Raw genomic sequence first — 14,061 nt, forward strand, 5'->3', positions numbered from 1 at the left:
GTAAGAAAACACAACATAAATGCATAAGAACTAGCTAACTAAGGCGCATAAATATGCTTCTATCAAATTCCCCCACACTTAGCTTTTGCTAGTCCTCGAGCAAAACAAAGAAACAAAACATAACCTAAACCTTCCAACGTTCACCTCAGGGATTTCCAATGGTACATGACAAGTTAAAAATCATCATCCCCACAGATTTGAGTCATCTTTACAATTGAAAACATACTTAATCATAGACACCACTTACTAGTTCACAATTAATCGATTAAAAGAATGTTTTGAATGTAGTAACATGCCTTAGAGAATTTGCTCAATCCTTACAAGATATGCACTCAATTTTCACTCAGATTTTCTAACTACACACCCTATACTAGTTATATGTGAGAAGATTGATGTAAATATGAAAACGAATGCTCACATATACGTATAACAAAGAACGCAATTTATGGAGTTAATAAGCATGTTTAGAAATGATCTCATGAATGGAATGCTACTACTTAGATGCGAGAACTAATGACCATATGCTCATACCAAATTCAAACTCCACAAATTGAAACACATAACACTCAAGAATGAAGTCAAGGGTTGTAACGGGGCTTGGGGTAGTGGTTAACAAAGAAAAGATAAAGAGAACAAGCGTTCTTCAAGTAATAGTAAGCAAAGTAGTGTACTTAAGACTTAGAATTCATTTAGATTGCAGAAATTAACTTTAAAACACAAGGGGAAGACTTAGACAACTCCCTAGGGCCGAATTCATTGTTTTGGACCCTTACTTCAACAAACAATACTTTGGAATTCTTTTTCACAACTTTTCAACTCTTTTTCATACTTTTCACGCCTTTTTTTTTTTTTTCTTTTTCTTTTCTTTCATGCCGTGCCTATGGCACACAAATTCTCACACAAGAACACTTCCCCCACACTTGTTTTCTGCCAACATAAATCAAAAGAAATTCAATTTGAATCATGCTTTACTAAGCTTTAAGAACAAGGGTGTGGATGGTCCTAATCTAGGCTAGGTGATGATAATGTGGGTTAACTTGAACATAAAATGACATGGGATACACGGCAATATGGCTAAGGTGGTGGTCACTACACAACTTCATCTTGAATCTGTGTTATGCAAATCAATAACATGCTTTGAATGAAATGGGCATGAGTTCTAGCATTTGGAACTAAATGATGAAACGCCTCTAAGTAGTAACCAAGCAAAGAATAATGAGATCATGCAACGACTTAGAAAACAAAAATGCACAGATTCTAACTCTCCAAATAAACGTTTAGGCTCAAGTCTCACAAGGTTGTAGCGTTAATTTGAGTTCCTTCCTTCAACCATGTTACAAAAACTGATTTTTTTTTTTTTTTTTTTTTTTTTTTTTTTTTTTCTTTATGATTGCATGTGAAGTCATAAGTTATAATCACAACCAAGCATACACAAAGAGTAAATCAAACTTTCATCCATGTTAATCACTCTCTTTAACAGCCATGTAATTACAAACCGAATCCTCATCATTGTGTTGGAAGGTACCCTAAAACAAAAACAAACACACAAAAACACTTTGAAAACAACTCTTTTTGGGTTTTTAAAACAAATTTTTCAAATTTTTATGTGATTTTCGGATTTTTACTTCAAAACACACTAAAACACACCAAAACTGCTTAAAAACACTTAAAAACAGCAAGGAACAAGTCTATAAGTAAAGGGTGATAAAATCCCATGAATTTGCATCAAAAACACTTAGTTACCCCCCCCACACTTAAATCAAACATTGTCCTCAATGTTTCAAGCATAAAATCACACAAAACACAAAGAAACACACAAACAGCAAGTAAAACAACTAAATAGGCAGATTCGAAATAAACAACAAAGTGAAGGGGTTAGGAACGCAAATCTGGAATTGGAGTGATTCCTTGAGCTTCCTTTGTTGAATTGCATGGGTTGCCTCCCAAGTAGCGCTTTCTTTAACGTCTTGCAGCCGGACGAAGACACGTTCATGCTCCATTGGAGCCCACGGCATGGAGTGGGGTCTCCTCCACGACATGCTCCACAAAGTTCTCATAGTATGGCTTCAATCTATGTCCGTTCACCTTGAACTCGTGGCCACTTTTTAAGCTTTGGACTTGGACTGCACCATGAGGAAAAACATTAGTAACAACAAGAGGTCCAATCCATTTAGAACGTAACTTACCAGGGAATAACCGAAGTCTTGAATCAAAAAGCAACACTTTCTGCCCCTTGGAGAACGTTTTGGTACGAAGCATCTTATCATGATAAGCCTTCGTCTTGTCCTTGTAGATGCGAGCATTCTCGTAAGCCTCGTTCCTAATCTCCTCAAGTTCATCTAATTGGAGCTTCCTATGAACTCCAGCAGCGTCTATGTCCAAATTGAAGGTTTTCACAGCCCAATGTGCCTTGTGCTCTAACTCAACGGGCAAATGACATGGCTTACCATATATAAGCCGAAAAGGTGACATGCCAAGGGGAGTTTTGTAAGCCGTACGATAGGCCCACAATGCATCGTCCAAGCGCAAACTCCAATCTCTTCTTGAGGGTCCCACGGTTTTCTCTAGGACTTGTTTGATCTCCCTATTTGAAACCTCCGCTTGCCCATTGGTTTGAGGGTGATAAGGTGTGGAAACCTTATGAGTAACGTTGTACTTCTTGAGCAAAGCTTCAATGGTGCGGTTACGAAAGTGAGAACCCCCATCACTAATTAAAACTCGTGGCATCCCAAACCTAGCAAAAATATTAGATTTCACAAAATCTGCAACAACCTTAGAATCGTTAGTACGGGTGGCTTTGGCTTCCACCCATTTGGAAACATAATCGACAGCTAGCAAGATATAAGTGAAACCAAAAGATGGAGGGAAGGGGCCCATGAAATCAATACCCCACACATCAAAAATTTCCACAAATGAGAGAGATTGTTGTGGCATTTGGTCCTTAGGCCCTATGTTACCTGTTCTTTGACACTTATCGCATGTTAAACAAAACATTTTAGCATCTTTAAAGAGATTAGGCCAATAAAATCCAGATTGTAACACCTTTAGGGCTGTCCTTTGGGTGCCAAAATGTCCCCCACATGCATAAGTATGGCAGAATGTAAGAATGGAATTAAATTCAGATTCGGGCACACATCTACGCACAATCTGATCTGGGCAGAATTTCCATAAATATGGATCATCCCAAACATAAAAACGTGCATCATGAACAAGTTTATCACGTTGGAACTTGTTTAGGGTACTAGGAACTTGCTTAGACACCAAGAAATTGACCAAATCGGCATACCAAGGGGTTCTTACCTCAATGGACAGAAGTTGCTCATCCGGAAACGTTTCTAAAATGGGGGTGGACTCTTCCTCACGCACCATTCTACTTAGGTGGTCAGCCACCACGTTTTCACACCCTTTCTTGTCTCGGATTTCAAGATCGAACTCTTGAAGTAGGAGCATCCAACGAATGAGTCTTGGCTTAGCCTCCTTTTTGGTGAGAAGATACTTCAAGGCTGCATGGTCAGTGAAAACAATTACTTTAGTACCAAGAAGATATGATCTAAACTTATCTAAAGCAAATACAACCGCCAAGAGTTCTTTTTCGGTTGTAGAATAATTCAATTGAGCATCATTTAAAGTGCGTGAAGCATAATAAATAACATGTGGCTGTTTATTTTTCCTTTGACCCAAAACAGCCCCAAGTGCATAATCCGATGCATCACACATCAATTCAAAGGGAATGGACCAATCCGGGGGAGTTATGATGGGTGCCGTGGTGAGTAAGTCTTTTAGATGCTTGAATGCCTTCTCACACGCCTCGTTGAACTCAAAAGACACATCCTTTTGGAGTAGGCGGCATAGGGGTTGTGCAATCTTGGAAAAGTCCTTGATAAATCGTCGATAGAATCCTGCATGGCCAAGAAAAGAACGGACCTCTCTAACCGACGTAGGAGAGGGTAAGTGACGTACAAGATCTATTTTAGACTTATCAACTTCAATTCCTTTTTCAGAGATGATATGACCCAAAACTATACCTTGTTTAACCATAAAATGACATTTTTCCCAATTCAAAACAAGGTTAGTTTCCATGCATCTTTTCAAGATTAAAGTGAGATTATGCAAACAAGCATCAAATGAGTCTCCAAACACACTAAAATCGTCCATAAATACTTCAATTATCTTTTCAACATAATCAGAGAAGATACTTACCATGCATCGTTGGAAAGTGGCCGGTGCATTGCATAAACCAAATGGCATACGACGATATGCAAAAGTACCAAATGGACAAGTAAAGGTGGTCTTTTCTTGATCATCCGGCGTTATGACAATTTGATTATAACCCGAATAACCATCAAGAAAGCAATAAAAAGAATGACCGGCTAACCTTTCAAGCATTTGATCAATGAATGGCAAAGGGAAGTGATCTTTCCTTGTTGCGGCATTTAGCTTTCTATAGTCAATGCACACCCTCCAACCGGTTTGAATGCGTGTAGGCACAAGTTCATCTTCTTCATTCTTCACCACAGTCACTCCGGATTTCTTTGGCACAACTTGAACCGGTGAAACCCAACGGCTATCCGAGATAGGATAGATCACCCCACAATCTAGAAGCTTGATAATCTCCTTTTTCACAACTTCCATCATTGGAGGGTTGAGCCGGCGTTGAGCCTCTCTGGTTGGTTTAGCCCCCTCCTCTAAAAGTATGCGATGCATGCAAGTTGTAGGACTAATACCCTTTATGTCGGCCAAGGTCCATCCTATGGCCGTCTTGTGCTCTTTCAACACCCGAATCAATTTCTCCTCCTCCATTGCTGTGAGGGATAAGGAAACTATGACAGGCAACGTCTCATTGTCTCCCAAATAGACATACTTCAAATGATCCGGCAATGGTTTAAGCTCAAGAATGGGTGCCTGAATCACTGAAGGTAACAACTTGTTAGTCGAAACAGGAATTGGACTCGGTTTTGGAGGCTTACCAAAGTGTTGTGGCAATGACTCAAGTGCAGCAACCATCTCGGCCTCATCTTCACTTCTAGGCACGGCAAAACCAGATTTTTGCCCAATTCCTTGTGCAATTGTTGTTTCAAGTGTATCCCTCTCCAAAGAATCGAGAAATTCCTGCGCCAAATCATCAATTATATCAATAGAAAAGCAAGAATGATCGTCCTTAGGAAATTTAATACTTTCAGAAAGATTGAAATCAATGACTTCCCCATCAAATTCCATCGTTAAAGTTCCTTTAAACACATCTATCTTGGTGCGGGCTGTTTTCATGAAGGGCCTCCCTAATAGAATCGGTAGTGGGGTGGAATGGGGTGAATCCTCCATGTCAAGCACGTAGAAATCCGCTGGAAAAATCAAGTTATCAACCTGTACCAAAACATCTTCCAAAACACCCTTTGGATATGCATTAGAACGATCGGCTAATTGAATTATCACACCATCATTTTTAAGCTCACCTAAGTTCATAGATGCATAAATAGAGTATGGCATAACATTAATCGAAGCCCCTAAGTCTAACATGCATTGTTCAAACTTAGTATTACCAATAACGCACGGAATTGTAAAACTACCCGGATCTTTGCATTTAGGGGGTAATTTCCTTTGTAACACAGCAGAGACATTTTCACTTACCTGGACCACCTCCTTGTTTGAAATCCTCTTCCTCGTTGTGCAAAGCTCTTTTAAGAACTTGGCATACTTAGGGACTTGCTTGATTGCATCAAGGAGCGGAATGTTAACTTGAACTTTCCTAAAGGTTTCCAAAATGTCCTTTTCACTCTCCTCCTTCTTTGATTGCCTAAACCTGCTAGGAAAGGGCACGTTTAGTGGAATGGAACTTGACAAAGTCGAATTTGGACTTACCTTAGGCATATTGGACGGTTTTGGCACAATAGGGGGTTGCGGCAAAGATTCTTTCACCCTTGCCGTGGCCTTTATTCCTTGTTCCTCCTCTTCTTGCAGCAACACGTCCTCTTCTTGACTTGTTTTGGACGTGCTTGGGGTGGTTTCGACCTCCTTACCACTTCTCAACATGATTGCCTTGGCAGATTCGAATCCTCCCCTTGGATTGACAACGGTTGAGCTAGGGAGCTTGCCTTTGTCTCGGAATTGTCCTACAAATTCCGCAATCTGCCCAATTTGTTTCTCCAAGTGATCCACCCTTTTGTCTTGGTTTTGCATGGCTTTGGTTTGATCCTCTTGCCCCTGAGACAAATTGGTAAGTAATTTAAGAAGTGTTTCATTGCCCAACGACGTACCTTGATTGTTTTGGGCAGGTTGTGCTTGGTTTGGATTGGGGCCGAATGGCTTGGTGTAGAACCCCGGGGGTTGTTGTCTAAAGCCTCCTTGTTGTTGAGGTTGTTGAGGTTCCCTCCACTTGAAGTTTGGATGGTCTCTCCAACCCGGATTGTATGTGTTGGAATATGGATCATTCCTTGGTTGATTGTGGCTCGGAAATCCCATGGCATTTGCACTCTCCCATCCCCCATTCTCAATCAATTGAGGGCATTTTTCCGAAGGGTGTCCTTGGATAGAACATACACCACATACAATCGGTCCTTGTATCTTCATTCCTTCGGCCATCTGAGACACAATAGAAGTAAGATTAGCTATCTGAGATTGAATATCGGATTGAGAACTTACCTCATTCAAGTGTTGCCGTGGGGGGTCCCTTTGCCCAAGTCCTTCATATTGTTGTGCATTTAGAGCACGGTTTGCAATTAGGGTCTTGGCCGACATAGGAGTTTTGTCCACCAATGCACCTCCCGCCGAAGCATCGAGCATTTGCCTTTCAATGGGAAGAAGGCCCTCATAGAAATATTGAAGGAGAAGCTCCTCCTTCATTTGATGTTGAGGACACGATGCAACAAGGGCTTTAAAACGCTCGTAGTATGCCGGAAAAGATTCTCCTTGACTTTGTTGGATTCCGCTAATTTTCTTCCTCAAGAGAATGACTCTTGAAGTAGGGAAGAACTTCTCCAAGAACGCTCTCTTCATGCTCTCCCAAGAAGTAACGGTCCCGGGTGCCAATTCATAAAGCCAATCCTTAGCCTTTTCCACAAGAGAGAATGGAAAAGCTTTCATCATTAGAATGTTCCCATCGACATTTATGGGTGTCATGCTCGAACAAACAACCTCGAACTCCTTGAGATGCTTGTTGGGATCTTCCATGGAAAGCCCATGGTATTTCGGAATGTGGTGCAACAAGCTTGACTTCAACTCGAATTCATCGGTCTTGCCTTGGGCAGCCGCGGGGTATTGAATGCATAATGGTGCGGCATTGGCCAACCCCGAGGCCGAAAGCTCTTTAATGGTCCGATTGTCTGCTGCCATAACTTCTTCTTCCACACTTTCAAACTCAGATTCGGCCTCTGAACTTGAACTAGGTTCACTAGGTTCGGGATGCCTCCTCTTTCTTCTCAAATCACGTTCAAAATCGTCGTTAAAGTCCAAGATATGTGCATGCACAGTTTGAGAACTCCGCGTCATGCACTAGTACCTAAACCAAGAAAACAAAACAAAATGAGAAAACTAGGTAAATTACACTAAAAACATACGGCAAAAACACAAGGGATTAGCAATTTTGCTAATCCCCGGCAACGGCGCCAAAATTTGATGCGAAAATAGTTAAACACACAAATTAACCCTATGGATGACAATTGTAGTAAATGAGCAAATAGGGATCGTTCTAGACCGGGGATTAACTAGGGATGCTAATCAATGTGAAATTGACTCAAAAGACTCAAAACAACACAAACACACTCAAATCTGCCTAAAAACCACTTTCTGGGCAGATTTGAGCACAAACACAAATTTGGACGAAATTAAGTAATAACTTGACTCAAGAACGTAAAAACACAATATAAAACACTAAATTAACTCAAAGAATGTAAAACTAAACACTTAAAACATTAAAACAAACCAAAAGACTCAAACATCACCCAAAACACTCAAAACTGCCTTAAAATCACTTTCTGGGCAGTTTTGAGCACTTTGGTGAATCTGGACGAAATTGGGAAATAAAATGAATCAAAACACTTAAAAGCACAAACTAAATTGATTTCTAACTAAATTGGACATTAAAGTAAAGGGGGATTAAGGTTTTGACGAAGTTAAATTAAATAAAACAAGTTAATAAACTAGGCAGATTGTATAAACGGATTTGAGAAACAAGATGATGGATGGATTAGTTAGAGGTCCATTCTCCACACATGACACATTTATATATGAATCGATTCTCCAATTGCTTTTCATTATCTATGATGCTCAACACCCCAAGTTAACCGTGATGCACTAATTAACTCTCAAATTTTCCTTATGTTATTGAATTGGATGATGCATGCGACAATTCAAATCATTCTCCAATGGTTCTCAACATGAATGCATAGAAGAGATACAATGAGAGATCATTATGCTCTATGAGAATTATAAGTGTTGACGAGGCAATTGTAACTATGAATGCATGATACTTTTGCCAAGAATTCAATTAACGCGGTTGTGACTAGCAACCTTCACTACTCATGTTTATAAACTTGTGACGATTAGGTGAAACTCGTTTATAAACTAGCATCGAGTTTATGCATGAAGACTAAGTATGCATCCCTAATCAACATACAAAAACAAGTTTTTAATAAACATGATAATTGAATTACAATCACAACTTAACAAATCACAATTGGAAGAAATCAATTCATATTTCAAACATGTTCATGGCTTCAAACTTTCCCCTAACTAATTAGGGGTTTAGCCACTCATGATTACAACAAACTTAGAGAGTAATAACAAAGTAAACATTGAAAACAAGAATCGAAGTACACCTAAAAATTCCAACAACTCAATCTTGAATTGTATGAACGTTTAGGCCTCTTCTCCTCTAGTTGCTGCGGCACAAGGGGTTTTGGTGAGTTTTGGGGGTTATGGATGATGTAGAATGATGTGTTTAGGGTAGGGATGGATGTAGGGGAAGGTAAGGAGTGTTTTTGGGCAGAAAATATGAAGAATGGTGAAGTATGGTAGTGCTAGAGAGAGGGGAGGAATTTCTGGCGTGAATGAATGTGTATGAGAGATGGTTTTCTGAAATGGAAGAGTGTGTTGTTTGTGGCTGCAATGCATGCTTATTTATAGGTGAAATGGGGGGAACATGATGACTAGGAATTAGGTGGAAAGCTGAAATGGTGATGGGAGATGCATGTGGCTGTTTGTGCATGTGATTAAAGGGTGGAAATGCATGTGCTTTGACAGAAATGAAAGGGAATGCACGGTTTTGGTTGATTTCTGGTGGTTGTGAGGTGGAAATCTAGGTGGAAATGCATGTGGATTAAAGCTATGTGAATGATTAAGGTGAATGTGCATGAGTGCATGTGAAATCTGCCAAGATGCATGTGTTATGAAGTGGATTTTCTGCAAAGGCAAGGTGAATGTGCATGTGATTAAATTAAAAGATGGAATGCATGTGAAAGGTTGGAGATTGAATGATTAAAGTGCATGTGGCTGATTTATGAAGGGGAAATGCAAAGGGGAAATCTGGAAATGGGATAGGAGCCACGGCATTGTGTGGTGTTTGTTTGAATGTTTGCAATGATGAAATGGATGGGAGTGGTTTGATGAATGAGTGGATGGAATGATGAAAGAATAAAGGGAATGATGAAAGGGGAACAAGTGCATGTTAGCCACGGCAAGGAATGCATTTTCTGAATGAATGAAGGCAGGTTATGTGGAAGGGCTTGAACAAAGGTAGAAGCATGGCACAAAGGTGAATGGGTGATGTGTGAATGTGGTTGAATGATTAAAGTGTAAATGATTAATGAATGGTTCTTTGTTGATGGTGGAAATCTGAAATGATGAAGTGGAATGTGCATGTGGCTGCAATGATGGTGTTTTGCACGGCAATGATGGAGAAAGAATGTGTGGATGCATGGTTGTGTTGGTGATGAATGTGAACTCTTTGTTCTTCATTTTCATTCCTTTGGTCTTCAATTTCGTCCATCTACTTGGCTTTAAGCATATGCAATCCATTCCAATCTCTAATTTGCTCCAAAAGGCTCCGAAAGGCATCCTTTTGCATCCTTAGCCATATGAACCTATAGACACACGAAAATGACTTTAAACACTAAATTAAGTAAGAAAACACAACATAAATGCATAAGAACTAGCTAACTAAGGCGCATAAATATGCTTCTATCAATGCAGCCACTTATTCAAAGCACATGCATTTCCACCCTTTAATCACATGCATAAATCAGCCACATGCATCTCCCATCATCATTCCAGATTTCCACCACCCTCCTAGCTGTCATGTTCCCCCCATTTCACCTATAAATAACCCTTCATTGCAGCCACAAAGGGGGGGATCCATTCACCACAGAAATAAGGCCTTTGTGCCAGAAATTCATCCATTCCATAAACACTTCCATTCCATTGTACATACCACCAACACTTCCCCCTTTGTGCCGTGAGTTTCCCTTACAATCCAAACACCATCCTTCCATTTTCACCACTCCCCAAACCATTCACACCATCAAACTATCCTTAGACCTTGTGCTACAACGAAGAGGAAGAGAAGAGTGCCTAAACGTTCATACAATTCAAGTTTGAGTTGTTGGAATGTTTAGGTGTTTCTTTGATTTCAATGTTAATTTCAATACTCTTTGTTTTGTACGTATGAGGAATGGAAGAGAAGAGTGCCTAAATGTTCATACAATTCAAGTTTGAGTTGTTGGAATGTTTAGGTGTTTCTTTGATTTCAAAGTTATGAGGAAATTCGAAATATATGTTTATGCTTGCATTTTGATTTGATTACTTCTAATTGCGTTTCATAAGTTGTGATTCAATTTGTTTAACCGTTTGATTGATAACTTATTTATGTATGTTTATTGAGAGTGCACGCTTAATTTTCATGCATGAATATGACGCTAGAATATAAGTGAGTTTCACCTAATAGTTACGAACTTATATTCACAAGTAGTGGAGGTTGCTTATAAACAATCGCGTTAAACGAATTCTTGGCATAAGTTTCATGCGTATTCCATAGTAACGAATGCCTCGTCAACACTTATAATTTTCATAGAGCGTAATGATTCTTGCTTGTATCTCTATTATGCAATCATGTAGGGGACTTGTGGGGAATGTTTTGAATTGTTGTATGCGCTAACCCATCCAATTCAATAACGTTAGGAAGATTTGAAGGTTAATTAGTGCATCACGGTTAACTTGGGGTGTTGAGAATTCATGGTTTATTGAAATGCAATTGGAAATCATTTTATTATGCAAGTGTAACATGTGTGGAGAAGAACCTTCTAGCTAGCATTCATCCATTCATTTTCATCGCATTCATATTTACATTCTGTCTAGTTTATTAAACTTGTTTCGTTATTTCAATTTTCGTCAAATTAAAATCCCCCTTTACTTTATTGTCTAATTTAGTTAGAAAGTGTCTTAGTTTGTGTTTATAAGAGTTTTGAGTCATTTTGTTACACAAATTCGTCCAAATTTGTGTTTGTGCTCAAATCTGCCCAGAAAGTGGTTTTTAGGCAGATTTGAGTGTGTTTGTGTTGTTTTGATTCTTTTGGTTTGTTTTAGTGTTTTAAAGCTTAGTTTTGCATTCTTTGAGTCTAGTATAGTGTTTTAAGGTCAGAAACTGCCTAGTTAGTGTTTTTAGGCAGTTTTGAGTCTTTTGAACTTGTTTTGAGTCCTTTGAGTCTTTGTGAACGTTTTTAACTTTGTTTTTATGTTTTTGAGTCAAATCCAAGTGATTAACAATCCCTCCTAATCCCCGATCCAGAACGATCCCTACTTGCACCTATACTACAATTGATAAAAAGAGGGTTTAATTTGTGTGCGTATAATTCCCGCATCAAATTTTGGCGCCGTTGCCGGGGATTAGAAAATTTGCTAATCCCTTGGATTGTTTTATTTTCGTTTGTTTTTATTTTATTCCAGTTTCTTAATCTTGTTTTGTTTCTTGTTCTAGGTACTAGTTTATGACTCGGAGTTCTCATCCGATTCGTGAAATTATCCTGGAGTGATTGATAGGAGCATATTCATGCGACTTAAATGGCTTGTTCTCGTGCATTTACGTTATGTTTCTTTAGTTATTTTAGTCCTTTAAGCTATTTTCGTGTGTTTGTAGGTCCAAAGGGCTAAAGGAGCAAAAAGATGCATTTTGGAGACTTTTGGAGCACTTTTGGGCTAAGGATGGATAGCTTATGCTTGGCGCCAAAATGTTGGACGAAATTGAAGACCAAAGTGTTGGAACTTTGTTCCCTTTAGTTTTAGGACATTTAAACCTTTCCAATTCCCTTATGCCGTGCATCTCCACCTTTCTCCCAAAACCATACACATGCATTCATTATTCATTCCCTCACATGCTCCCATTACTTATCATCACCACTTATCACTTATCATAACCACATATCATATCACTTATCATTCACCACTTATCACTTATCATATCATTCACCACTTATCATTCATCACTTATCATTTACCACTTATCATTCATCAAACACATGCATTCACATGTTTTCACAATCCAACTCACATGCACATTCATCCACCTTTCTCCCTAAAACCGTGCACATGCAAACACATTCACCCACATGCACCCTTTATTCTTTCATCATTCCATCCACTCATTCATCAAACCACTCCCATCCATTTCATCATTGCAAACATTCAAACAAACATCACTCATTGCCGTGGCCTCCCTTTGCATTCATATGCATCTCACTTCATCATTTCAGCCACAAAACCACTCCACATGCACCCTAGATTCTAATCAGCCACTTCACATGCACATTCAACATTCCAGAAAATACCCATGCCGTGCACATGCATTCATCATCTTCCCCCTTTACATTTGATGCGAGAATTATACGCACACAAATTAAACCCTCTTTTTATCAATTGTAGTGAAGAATGTAAGTAGGGATCGTTCTGGACCGGGGATTAGGAGGAATTATTAATCACTTGGATTTGACTCAAAAACGTAAAAACACAATATAAAACACTATACTAGACTCAAGGAATGCAAAACTAAACTTTAAATCACCAAAACAAACCAAAAGACTCAAAACAGCACCAAAACACTCAAAACTGCCTAAAAAACACAATCTGGGCAGTTTTGAACACTAGACACAACTTTGGACGAAAATTGGTTTTAACTTGACCTAAGACACTTAAAAACACAAACTAAAGTGATTTCTAACTACTATGACTCAACAAAGTGAAGGGGGATTGGTTTTGGACGAATTTAAAAACAAAACACACTTTTTAAATTAGAACAGATTGTAAAAACGAATTTGATGGAATTGAATGGATGGGAAGCTAGCTAAGGGGTTCATCTCCACACATGTTATACTTGCATATAAAACGATTTCCAATTGCTTTTCAATAACCCATGAATTCTCAACGCCCCAAGTTAATTAGGTTCGCTTAAATTAACCTTCAGATTTTCCTAACGTTATTGAATTGGATGATTGCATACGACAACCCAAAACATTCCCCACAAGTCCCCTACATGATTGCATAATAGAGATACAAGCAAGAATCATTAAGTTCTATGAAAACCATAAGCATTGACGAAGCACTTGTTACTATGATTGCATGAAACTTATGCCAAGAATTTACTTAACGCGATTGAGATCATCAACCTTTACTACTTGTGAATATAATTCCATAACGATTATGTGAAATTTCCTTATATCCTAGCATCCAATTTATGCATGATAATTAAGCGTGCACTCTCAACCAACACACACAAATCAATGTAATTTACATAGATAAGTAAATTGAATTCACAACTTATGAAACGCAATTAGAAGTAATCAAATCATATAGCAAGTATGTTCATGGTTTCGAATCCCCCCCCCCCTAGCCAAGGGGGGGTTTAGTTCCTCATACGCACAAAACAAAGAGAATTGAAATTAAACATTGAATTCAAAGGAAAAGAAACACCTAGAAATTCCAGCGACGCGAACTTGAATTGCATGAACTTCCGAGCTTCCTTCTCCTCCTCCTTGGTGCGGCAAAGGTCTAGGGACAGGTTTAGGGCCTTAGGTGTATGGATGC

General features: G+C 39.0%; 1 pseudogene; it reads right to left on the reverse strand.

The window, feature by feature from the left end:
- Nucleotides 1–14,061, reverse strand: part of LOC148695066 (uncharacterized) — an 86,604-nt pseudogene that overhangs the window by 34,632 nt on the left and 37,911 nt on the right.

This window comes from Pyrus communis, chromosome 8 (genome assembly GCF_041283825.1).
Source record: "Pyrus communis isolate YQ-2024b chromosome 8, ASM4128382v1, whole genome shotgun sequence".
Classification (NCBI taxonomy): domain Eukaryota; kingdom Viridiplantae; phylum Streptophyta; class Magnoliopsida; order Rosales; family Rosaceae; genus Pyrus; species Pyrus communis.